Source organism: Neophocaena asiaeorientalis, unplaced genomic scaffold, assembly GCF_003031525.2.
Source record: "Neophocaena asiaeorientalis asiaeorientalis breed wild unplaced genomic scaffold, Neophocaena_asiaeorientalis_V1.1 scaffold153, whole genome shotgun sequence".
NCBI classification, from domain to species: domain Eukaryota; kingdom Metazoa; phylum Chordata; class Mammalia; order Artiodactyla; family Phocoenidae; genus Neophocaena; species Neophocaena asiaeorientalis.
The window spans coordinates 940,135-947,767 of record NW_020171982.1 but is presented as its reverse complement, the minus strand read 5'-3'; the positions used below and the strand labels follow the sequence as shown (position 1 = coordinate 947,767).

The 7,633-nt window shown below is 39.8% G+C and overlaps 1 pseudogene; it reads right to left on the bottom strand.

The window, feature by feature from the left end:
- Positions 1 to 582: 582 nt before the first annotated feature.
- LOC112400693 (non-histone chromosomal protein HMG-14 pseudogene) lies at positions 583 to 882 on the bottom strand (annotated as a pseudogene).
- Positions 883 to 7,633: the final 6,751 nt, after the last annotated feature.

Below are 7,633 nucleotides of genomic sequence, written 5' to 3'. Positions count from 1 at the left end.
CCACTAATTCACAATTTAATATCACATACACTACATACTCAAATGTCAGTCGTCCACAGCACATTAACAGTTTTACGAGAAGAACTGGACTACCATTACCAAAGATGTTACAGAGTGCACGCAGTTCTGCCCAGGAGAGCCAAGATCAAGGGGTGAGTGGTTTGCTTTAGGAAACAATTCTACCAAAAACAACATGGGAAGAGAAGTAATTTAAAGCGTTTAAGACATTAAATGCACAGCTGAGTCCAAACTGCCATTTGGTATGCTTTGTATTATAGGATAGAAAAGCTACCCCCCATCTGTGGAAGGTTAAGCTGACACCCAAGACAATCAAAGCCTCCCATATTCAATACCCCACTATTTTCTGATTGTACCAAAAAATAAACAACCAACAAATGATTTCACCTCTTAAAAAAGAGCGCTTACACTTAAAAAAAATGGAATGAGGTGGGATTCCCTCCTTTTAAAAAATGTTTCTAGAGCTACTAAAAAACCTGCATTTACAAAATAGTTGATAAAAATATTCCTCTGGATTGTACAAGGAGGGAGACAGGGACCCCTGATAGGACCAGGTGTGTGATATTAATCAGACTTGGCTTCTTTCCCTCCTGCTTCATCAGAAGCTGCGCTCTCCTCGTTTCTCCATTTTCTGCAGGTGAGTCTGTCTTAGTGTCTTGGTTAGCCACTTCAGCCTGTTTTCCCTTTGCTCCCCTTTTCCCTTCTGTTTGCACTTTTTTTGTCGGAAGATTTAACCTTTCCTGCCGCCTTTTTTGGCTTCGTTTCCACTTCTGCAGGAGCCGGTTTAGCTGACAACCTCGCCGACCTCCTCTTGGGCTCCTCCTTCGCCGCCCCCTCGGCGGAGCTGACCTTCCTCTTGGGCATCGTGGCGGCGGGGCGGGCGCGGGGCGGGCGCGGGCCGGGTGCCTACGGGCGCAGAGCCTTCTCGAAGCTGGGCTGCCTGGCCGCTGCCGCTGCTCCCGCCGCCCGAGCCGCTGGGACCCGCATGTAAACTCCTTTTGATCACCTTCTCTTTCTTCTTAAGCTACTAGAATTCTGCTGTGCAGTGTGGTCAGCTCTGACCACAGGTTGCTTTAGAGCACTTGAAACGAGGCTTTCTAAATAAAGATGTGCTCCAAGTGTAAGGCATATACTAGACATTTTTAAAACTTCATATACAAAAAGAATGTAAAACAGATCGTGAATGTTTCGTGTTGATTATATCTTAAAATGGTAATCCTTTAGATACACTGGATTGCGTATCTTCTTAAAATTAAAACCACCTGTTTATTTTTACATTTTTAAACATGACTGTTAGGATATTTAAACCTAAGCGTGTGGCTTTCGTCGTATTTCTGTCGGACAAGTGTGATAGAGACATCTCTGACTCAGACTTCGTTTTCCAAACTTCTGCAACAGAATCCTCTCCCCCCATTCAGTGTCCCTCCTTACAGCTCAACCACTTTCAGGCAGATCTGTTCCTCCTTCTTTTACAACACAGATATTATTAAGACCCCCCTTTAAAGTCAGAAGATAGAAATGGCATTTTAATGTTTCTTTAAAAAATGTGTGTCTTTATGGAAAAAAAAAAGAATGGTTAGACAACCTGACCAGAGCTACTTAGCTGGAAGAAATAGATGGACTCTGCATTCTTCTGACCATCACAAGGCTTATAAATAGGATTTAGCAGAAAAGGGGAAAACACTTGGTTTGGGATTCGGATTACATACGTTCAGATCCTCTCTCCACATTAACTTGAATCTGTAACCCTAGGTAAGTCTCTTGAGCTTGCTGAAATGGTTTTCTCAATTATAAGTATGTTTGCAAAAATTAGACTTAGATTATGTAAGCCGTCTGACATAAAATGGGTCTTTAATAAGTGATCCAAATATTATTTCACATGACAAATCATATTGCTAAATAATTTACTGGCTCAATTAGGATCAGGACCATGGGCTGGGGTAGATAATGGGGGCATATAAATCCCACCAACCTTTTATAAAACATCTTTTACACCTTTTGTCCTTCTGCTCCATCACTCCTATTTCCGTTAGCTTTTTTTTTTAATTGGAGTATAATTGCTTTACAATGTTGTGTTAGTTTCTGCTGTACAATAAAGTGAATCAGTCAGATGCATATACATATCCCCTCCCTCTTGGACCTTATTGGGAGTCTGATTTTCAACAGATGCTTATTAAGAATATCCACAAAACTTTGAGGATGATACCAAGATACGAAGAACATTGAAGATCTAACTCTAAAGGTTAAAAGACCACGTTAGCCCATATTTTATTTCAAAAATTATATTTACTCCCAGGAAGCCACTGGTTCCATGGTCTTTAAAAAAAAAAGAAAGAAAGAAAGAAAGAAAAAATTTCTAGCCAATATGGGATTTTTCACATTGTTCATACTCAGAGATATGAATAGGTAGAGATTTTCCGAAATTGACATGGTTCAAGAAACACAGAATAACTTCCAAAAAGTAGGAGGAAAGAAATTCTTTGTTAATGTTCTGAACTCTAGAGGTGGAAAGGTAAGGAAGGTTTTATTCTTCAAAATACATTAGGAGTCATTTTAATAGGCCATGGAATCTTTGAATTAAAATATAAGATTTGACTTTTCAAGATTTCTGTGTGTATTATTATTCTAGCTGACCCTTGGATGAGGAAAGTAAGTTGACATGATAGAAACCAAAGCAGGATGCTTAGTAGCTCAAATAAGTCCAGGGAACCTGAGACCTGCCTCTGAGGTTCTGGATTCATGGTTGCTAATTGAGTTTTTGGGCCCCAGCCTCCATAAGAAGCTGCAATGCATTGGCTGGTGATTTCAGAGCACAGGAAGCCCGGGTTCCCTTATGTCCCCTCAATTCACCATCTATATTCTCACATTCTCTGTCATGATTAACTGAGGCAAGGAAGGCCCTTTTCAAAGATAATGAGACTAGAAGGACAATGTCAAATCTCTTCATTTGGGCCCAATGTGATCCTGCTGAGATAAAACAGACTTGTGACCCAAAGAAGCTAAATCCCTAGAGGCGGCACTCGTTTTTATTTTTATTTTATTTTTTTTTAAATTACTGCCAAAGCCCTCTGTGGACCACTAACATTATCTTAGGCAAGTTGTAACTTGGACATAGTCAATAAGCAGGTTGTAGGACAAACAGCACCTGCCTGAATCCCTAATGACCCTTGCAAACAGGGACTTGTGTAGACCCTTCTTGACGTGTGAACGAACCCCTTCCCTTCCTTTCACCACCAGGCAAGCTCCTGGGATTTCTGAAGGCCAGGTTGAAATTTGACATATTCATGAAGCTTCCACCCTCCTGCCACTCTCTTAGTTGTCACCTCTCCCCCACCAGCGATCATAGTCCTTTGCACTTGCCTCTCTCAGAGGCTGTAATTATTTTTGTATGTGTTTGTTTCTCCAAATAAAGTACTGGTGCTTTGAGAGAACGATTTCCTCACTTGTCTTTGTATCTCACGTGCCACACACGGAGTGGAGTGGGGCAGGTAGGCTCACGGTTCTCCAGTGGGTGTATGCTTTTTCTGTAAGCAAAAGCTGATATAGGACTGTGTCAATCAATATTGACCAGATACCTCCCAGACAATTTTTTTTAATGTATTCACAGAAAAGTATAGATAACCTTAAAAAATGTCCAGTTGTCTTTAGTTTTAGTTGCCTTTGCAGAAAGGTACCTGGTGAAAGAGGAGCACATTGTCAGGTTAATTAGTTCTTTCAGTCCACATTAAGAGCATCCATTTTTACTTCATTTTAATGGAACTGAAGAAGATAAGCCATCATTCAGTGGCCTCTATTAGGATTATTAGAGAAAACCGTTAACCTTTTCAGTTGCAGAATACATAGTAGAGGCATTTTATATGAATCATCACTTCAGCTATTTCCATATATGGTAGGGGGTTTTATGGTTGTTTGTTTTTAATTTTTCACTACAGCTGCTTTTTGTTATCTTTAAAATGTTTTAATTCCAGTTTTTGGGGGTGAATTTCTTTCTAAATTTTCTCATTTTATCCCATCGAGTGCCTGCAGTACAGGACTCAGTCGTTGACATCTATGTGATGTATTTTCATGGAAATAGGAAAGTAGTCTGTAATCCTCCTTTATTTTCCCAAGTAGTTCATTGATGCTTAAAATTGTAAAACTAGAGTTTCATTCCTTTGGCCTAAAACTTGGGCTTTTATTAAAAGATAATCTTTTATAAAATATTTAACATTTTCCTTCTCAAACCTGTATGATCCAACGTGACACTTTATACGACTTATCATATTCATTTTCTGTTACACTTATTTGTGTATTTATTCTATGTCCCCTACTGCATTATTAGCTTCTTGAAGTCAAGAGTTATGTCTTCTTCATTTTTCTATCTCTTACTTTTCCCAGCTATACCTCTTCAGATGGATTAAATGTTGGTTGTAAGAGATGACATGCATAACCCAACTATAAGGTCGGAGTATGTTACCAATTATTTGGCCCCAAATCAGAATTCACACAGCTGCCGGTGACACAAAGTCTTAATGGATCCGAACCCTTGATGCCTTGCTGCGTCACAATCCTTTCCTCCTGGGGCTTACATAATCATCACGTAGAACTGATGCAAATAATCTTTTTTACTAGGGCTTCCACTGATGAGAGTGTCTTCAGATTTGGACATTTCCATTTCTTACGCCAGACAGCGGGAGCTGAATCATAGCCTCCCATGTGGGAGGAGCGTTTTGTCAGTGCCCAGGTCACCTAAGCTCTACATATATCTCCGCCTTCAGCTCTGCAGCCTCTCAGAAAGCCCATCTCCCTGCACCAGCACAGTTTCTTGTACATAATCGTCATTCCATTAAAATAATTTGATACACACACACACACACACACACACACACACACTCACACACACACATGGAAGAGGGATTAAGAAAGAGGAAAGGGAATTAGTCCATAGAGTCAATGTTCTTATCCATACAGAGAAGAAGACAGATGAATCTCAGCAAGGTCAAGTAACATGCTTTTGACCGCAGAGCTAGTAAACAAAAGAACCAGGTTCCTCAAACCCATTGTGGTCTAGCTACAAAGCCTGAGAATTTTCCAACACCCTATGCTGCTTTATGAGTCATGTGCCTAATAATGGAAGTAATCTGTTTGGTGCTTTTCATATTTTTTTAAAAAGTTTGTCTGTGTACTTTCCTTTCTACTTTCTCTGTATACTCAGCCTGACTTTTCCTTTCACATATGGCTGATTTTCTTTTTCTTTGATCCTGGCTGTTCGTTTTCTTCTTTTTTCCCCCTGTTCCTGCTCACTCATCTTTTCCTTCTTCCTCATTCTTTATCTCTTTTCCACTCTCTTTTTTCCAATTCCATTAATGAAAGTAGATAATAACTTGTGAATTCAAGTGGAACTTCATTTCTGAAACTGTACACTCTTGCTGGAACCCATTAAGCTCGATAGCGAGAAATGAGAGAAATCATAATTATCAGGCCACTAAAATACATGAAACATAAAATTTGTCGGGGAAAGTAATTGAAATTATTGGAGCAGTTGGGCCTGGTGCTGAGCAGACCCTCAGTGATAATGGAAAGGTTACGGGTGATGTTTAGCAATGCTGATGAGGTCCAAGGTGACTCTGTACCAACACAGTTAGCAACTTTATGCTCACTTTATATTTTGCTAATCCATCTCTGAAAATCGAGAGAACAGCAGGGTTCAGGGGACCCCTTCAACGGACCAGTAAAACAGGTACTGAAGACTTGTTCTTTTCTTCATCTCTTTATGGGTTGTTTTGTTTGTTTTACTGTTCTCATTCTGTTGTCTTCTTTCTCCTTGAGTTTCTCTATCTTCTTATTTCACTTCTTCCTATTATTCTTTTCTTCTTTTAGTTTCGTTTTTCCTTTATCCCTTTTCATGTATTCTGGCACTACTTTGTTCTTTAATTCCATTACAAATCATTTGACAATTTGTCTGATTGGTGTATAGAGTGTGCTTTTCACCAAGGGCAATTCTGTAACCGGAGGATCAGAATTTTTCTTCCTTTGACCAAGGCTGCCTGCCCCTGAGATTAAACCACAGTCCAGATCTGCACATACAGATGCTCCTGCAGGTATAACTATCAAACAAAAGCAGTTACTGTCATGTTCAGTGGATGCTATCTATACAGCAAAGAGAAAGAGGATGATTCTCCAGCTACCAGCCTTAAAATTCCTAATGTGTCTCTGACCTCGGCAACTTAAGAATTTTAAATAGTCAGGGCTGCTTATATACTGTATTTATGGTATAAGGGCTAAGACACAGAAAATATCATCCAGGAAGAGGTACCAGTTCATATGAGGTAAACCAACGTATTCAGGCCATGAGAGGGCAACATTTTTGACAAAGATACCTGAATCATGCTGGAAAAATTTTAAGAGATCTGGTGGTAATTATAGGCGGAAGAAGTGTGTATATACCTGACTTTAACTTATAGTTGCCTCATAACTTTACATCTCTTTCATATCTCCTTCATGACAATTTATATCACATTCTCCCACTTTCAAAAATTTTCTTTGATCCCCACATTTTGAAAGTAAGAGAGCGATTATTACCCCCATCCAATAGCTGAAGAAACTGAGGCTCTGAAAGATTAAATGATACAGACACTGTCACTTGACAATGAGGCAGATATGTCTTCTATCCTTTTACTCCACCTGCTTTCCACAGTGCTTTACGTCCATCTCTACTGTTAGAAAATTCTTGAGTTGGGCCTGAATGGTGTCTTAGTTTTGAAAGAGTTCACTGACCTCATTTGGCCAAGTTCTATACAATAGTCACTGTATCTCTGCGTGTATGGCTTGACCAAAGCGTAACTCCAGTGGCATCAATGCGGACAACTTACCAGTGCAGTGCCTAATCCTTCTGATACGTATGAATTCCAGATCTGAAATCCCCCACTTAGTAGTAGCCCGGTCTCTGCGTAAATAGTTTTACAGATGAGTGGCTTCAGAGCTAGCCTATTCCATTGTCGGATAGCTCTAATTGTTAAAAAAATTTATTTTTTTCTGTTGAGTTAATAGCTAAGACCATTCAACAGAATTCCAGCCTGTAGGTCACTCAGAGCAAATCATCATAGAGACAGTTACTGAGTTAACAATATATGTCAGCTTTGTGCTCAGATGCTGATAATAGTGTCTTCCTTCTTCTACAGTAGCAGCATGGGTAGGTACCTTGTACTAGTAGTTAAGAGTGTGGGCTCTGGGGTCAAACCTCTGGCTTGAAACCTGGCTTCACCCTGTTCTGCTGCCCAAGTCTGTGAGGTTTACCTGACTTCTCTGGGCCTCAGATTTTCCATGTGCAAAATGAGGCTAGTAATAGTACTACCATATTGGGTTTTGGCCAGGAGTAATTTATATGATCCACATAAAAAACTTGGAACATAACATGGCACTTATTAAGCAATAAATAAAGATTAGCTATTATTAGGATAATGTCAGTACCTCAGGATATCTAGACCCCTCTCATGTGCCCTCAGAATCTTCTACTCCAGGTTAAAACTCTGCATTCATTGGGTAGATCATTCATTTATTCATTCATTCATCTAAAACTGACTGGGTGACTACTAAGGATCAAATGTGTGGCTAGATCTGGAGATGAGACAGTGAA